The sequence below is a fragment of the Coptis chinensis genome, chromosome 5, assembly GCF_015680905.1.
Source record: "Coptis chinensis isolate HL-2020 chromosome 5, ASM1568090v1, whole genome shotgun sequence".
NCBI classification, from domain to species: Eukaryota; Viridiplantae; Streptophyta; class Magnoliopsida; order Ranunculales; family Ranunculaceae; genus Coptis; species Coptis chinensis.
Genome location: NC_141460.1, coordinates 88,314,905 through 88,319,910, shown reverse-complemented (window position 1 = coordinate 88,319,910; position 5,006 = coordinate 88,314,905). Strand labels below are relative to the sequence as shown.

The 5,006-nt window shown below is 34.6% G+C and overlaps 1 pseudogene; it reads right to left on the bottom strand.

Annotated features, from left to right (window-relative positions):
- Positions 1–2,284: 2,284 nt before the first annotated feature.
- LOC147499803 (protein FAR1-RELATED SEQUENCE 5-like) lies at positions 2,285–4,026 on the bottom strand (annotated as a pseudogene).
- Positions 4,027–5,006: the final 980 nt, after the last annotated feature.

Here is a 5,006-nt window from a genome sequence, read left to right as displayed (position 1 = left end):
CTGTAGCGGTTTACAAATATTGAAGTGGGATCTTACTTATATTCTTTGTTATGTGCTCTGATTAATCTAAAACAGGTCAGTAAAGAAGTTAGGGTTGTTGGGGATATACTCCAGAGTGAAATAAGGACTGGCATGGAAACAATAATTCAAGAGATTGCTCATGGTGGGTTGAAAGGTGGTATGGAAAGTTCAGAAGTTGAAGTTCTAACTTTCTTCACCAACACTGGATTTTGCCAAGCTTCTAGCTTCCAATATTTCTGTTTCAGAAACCGTGATTCCTTTAAAAAACCTTGCACGAAATTGGGATGGGATCTTGATGTCTGTCGTGTAGAATGAATTAGAAACTGGCTTCACACTAAGACCCATTATAAGAGCAACATCACTTTTTTTAAACACCAAATCCTTCTTACCGATTCGGTAGCAAAGTTTACCTACTTGGTGTCCCAAAACAGCATACACTAGCGTAGTAGTAGTATGCATTCTCTCGTTAATGCTTAAAAACATCCCGAAGCAAGACTTCTCAAAATCTTCCCTCTCTTCAGTAGTAAATGTCTTGAACAATTTGTGCATTTTATCGAGTGACATACGAACAGTCAAATTAAGCTTTCTCATTTTTGAAAGATTGGAAATGGTCGGAAAATTAGGGATTTTGGTTTTTTTTTTTTGTCCGAAAATGAACACTGAACCGTCCTTATACCCTCAAACATATTACTACAGACACATACCAGTTAAAGGTTAAAAATCCATCATTTCTTGCAAGCCATTAACTAGAATTTTTGTTCTAACAGAGATTGTTCAAATTTAAGCTACAAAAACTCTGCTGAATTTCCAACTAAATCCAACAACTACTCTACAACCGCCAAACTATTCTACTGGCCGTCGTTTCTTATCCTCACTTGCTTATTTCTCTTAATTGTTTGGTCCTCCAGCCTTCCCATTGTCCATCTCATCTAAGAATGTCTTCCAAAATGTGTCATCATCATAACCCTACAACAATGTAAAAAAAAAAAAACTATTTTGTAAAGATAATAAGTTCATCAGTTAGCTGAAGTATACCAAAAGTAAAATTAAAGCTATACTTGCATTGGAGGATAGTTGTTTGTTCTATGAAGTTGATCAGAATGAGAGTCTTGAAAACAAGGAACATGATATCCATTGGCTATATATCCCTGAGCATATTTCTGATTGACATCTGCCATGGGAAGATTATATTTTGGAATATTTAACTGGCTAGATATCGCTTGGGAAGCATCGAATTGGAAGGATAATCCATCAATAACATTTAATTTACTAGATATGTCTTGTGAACCATGCGGAATGTGAGATGCACATTGTTTCTCCTACAATTTAAAAAAAAAAATTAGGCAAAAAAAAATACGGGAAACCAAATTGTGTAAAATCACCGTACCTTGGAAGCATTGAAGTTGGTACATATACCTAGTGTCTCATATGGGATGTCAGATGCACCTTCTAATTCCTATGTGTTAAATAAAAAATAACATTATTGAAAACGAATTTGTAGTACAAAAAAATAGAAATTAAAAACTTGCCTTTTTCTTTTTTCGTTTGTTCTTTGGAACAAATTTCTCCTTTTGTTCTTGTGCCCCTTCTTTTTCCTATACAATTAATGAAAGGAATAAAAGAACCAGAAAAGTAATAGTAATATAATTAAGAAAATAAATAATATGACAAACTCACAATTTCCTTTTTCCGTTTGTTTTTTTGAACAAGTTTCTTCGTCTTTCCTTAGGTATCATGTGGGATGTTAGATGCAACTTCTTTCTCCTATATATGTGTAATGAAATGAATGTCATTATCAGAAAATAATTAAGTAGTTCTACTAAAGAAGACAAATAGTACAAACTTACTTTTTTCTTTTTTTGTTTGGCCTTTTGAATAAATATCTCTGCCTTTCCTTGTTTCCTCTTAATAGTTGGTCGACCTTTTCATCAAGCAACCAGCAGGTCAATAATGGTACCACTTCCACTTGGTTGATCAACAGTTGATGGAGTTCGTTGAGTAGTTTCATTGATGCATGCACCATTCTTAAACTCATTAATGAAACGTTCAATCCAACCCATTGCCATTTTAGTCTTCTCTTCACTTTCTACGACCAATTCTACCCCCTCATAAAATGCATTACATAACTTATCACGGTGCTCATTCTCAGGATTCATAGCCCAATTGGAATAAAGGATTTTAATCTTCGTGTGACACCTCTTCACATCTTTTCTCCATCGCCGAAAAATATACTTTTCAGGTACATTTTCAAACTTTTTGTGAATCAAAACTGTAAGGCAATGTCTTCATAATATCCCTCGGAACTCAAATAAGCGACAAATACACCTAACATCACAATCAACAGGGTTAAACAATACCATAAAAGTGACGTCTTGATGTTTTAGTCCAACCAAAACTTCTTGAACTTCATACTTCTCAATGTTGCTATTACCTCCGGTGCGTGACAAATCACAATAAAGAAAACCTTTCAGCTCATTTTGAACCTCCAAAAATTTCCCATTGGTGTAACATTCATGGAATTGTTGCTCAATTTTGTACTTAGTTATACAAGGAATTAAAGCTCTAAAGGTATCCGAATTTGCTTTCTTCTCCTTCTCTGCTTTCATTCGCAAAGCATTCTCATACTACTCAACAAACTGCTTCAAAGTGGTCTTTGAATTAACATATCCATCAAAGAAAGCATTCATGCTCTCACTTCTTTGAGTGGTTGACATCCCTGCCCAAAATGTATCTTTCACAAAAGTAGGAACCCAATGATGTCGCTCCTTGTATAGGCTATTCAACCATTCATTTTCTTCAAGGTTAAACTCCTTAATTAATCCTTTCCAACTTGCTTCAAAATCAGTCATAGTTAAAGAATCATAGACAACATATTTTATAGAACTCTTCATTGACTCATATTCGGTATACCCCTTCAACTTCTCAGGTATTTTTTTTCATAATGTGCCACAAGCACCACCTATGTCTTGCATTTGGAAAGACAATTTCAATAACATTTTTCATGGCCCCATGTTGATCAGTTATAATAGCACTAGGAGCTCGGTTTTTCATGCATGTAAGCTAAGTGGAAAAAAGCCAAGCAAATGTTTGTGTATCCTCATTTGATATCAACCCACATCCAAGCAATATTGACTAACCATGATGATTCACCCCAACAAAGGGAGCAAAAGGCATGGCGTACTTGTTCGTCAAGTATGTTGTGTCAAATGTGATAGCATCACCAAACTCCTCATATGCCGCCCTACCCTTGCATCTACCCAAAATAAATTTCTCAACCTACCATCATCATCAAAATCCATCAAAGAGAAGAAATTAGCATTATTAGCATGCATTATAACGAAGTAATTTTGAACTGCTAAAGCATCTCCATTCCCAAGTCTCATGTGTCTTTCAGTATCCAAAAAATTATAACTATCTTTCATAAAAAATGGCACATTCTCATTCCCACCGGCTTCATTCACAAAAGTATTATAAGACTTATTTGCTTTTATACTAGATTTAGCATGTTGTAGATAGAAGCATTCGTTTAGCCGCTGGAGGTATTTTTTGGTTATTCTTAAAATACCGCGCTTTACTTGGACTCACGTCATGGTTGTGGCTAAGATAAACAGAGTTAAGCTTCCACTTTCTATCCACACATAAAACACCACTAATCTTTGCATTACACTTCGTCTTACAGATTGGTTGTTTTTTGAACAAATTCTTACCTGTACTCCTTGATTTGCCCTCTCGACAGCACGCAAGAGTAACCCATCTCATATCACCATCATCCCTTTTTCTTGAAGTCCTAATCTTCACTGGAAAACCTTTTTCATTACCGTATTTTCGGTAGTACTGCAACATGTCATCAAAACTATCAAACTTCATTCCCACCTTAGGTTCATTCAAGTTTTCCTTTACAACTTCTTCAATTTTCTCACTACCTTCTATCTCAATTCCCTCATAGTCTTCATGGTATTTATTCAGATCAATACTTGGAGATTCAATAGAAGCTTCAACGTCCATCCCTTATTTAATATTGAAATCACTATAGTAGTGTAGCTTAAGACAGAGATTGACAATCACGAAAAGAGAATGTTCTTTATCTAAGAATCAAAGTCATTTTTAAGATGGAGTTTTTAGTGAAGAGATTGAAGTTTTAGCGTGAGAGAGATGAAAACTGGAGTGTACGCACCAAACAAAAAAGACGAGAGTTTTTTTTTTTTTTTTTCCTGGGTTGTTTTGGAATAAGAGGAGTGTTGGTTTGAGAAGGGGCACGTGATGCTTGCCACTTCCGTTTGTTCTCTAGAGTTTGTTCAAAACTGTTTGTTCACGTAGAAAAACTCTGTATTATTAATACGATTGAAAATCCAATTTGTTAATTTTACTTATTTTTTTTGAGTTTTTCTTCAATGCGCATATCATCTAGTGGGCCAATGTGCACTAATATCTGCCATCCATTTTTCAATCTTAAGCGGAAAAAAATAATAGAACCGAATTGTTTACCGAAGGAATTGGTAACAATACCACAAAAACTTCTCTACCGGATTTGCCCTCTATATTGTCTACCGTTTTTTTCTCCAACTGATAGAGAATTTCTTCTTCTCTTCTTGTTTGCTCCACTCTCAACTGAACATATCTCTCCTTCTTAGTTTCTCTCTCAAATTTGCATGTTGTTTCTCCACCTATTTTTTTTTTCTCTCTCTCTCTCACGCACTCCACTCATTCTCTCTCTTTTTACATTTTATATCATATCCTTTCAAGTGCATCGGGGTATGATCTTCTTCATCTCTTGTATTTTGTTTTCCATTTAATTTCAATTTCTTAGGATTTTTAAAAGCCAAATTTTTCTCCCAATATATTTTGTATGTATTTATTTGTTTCTATATATATATATTTTTTTTAGAAATGATGCTGGGATTTTGAAGTTCCTCATCTGTATTATAACCTCTCATAAATTTCAGTTACATCTTCCTCTACTATAAAACTTAATCTATTACATAAAG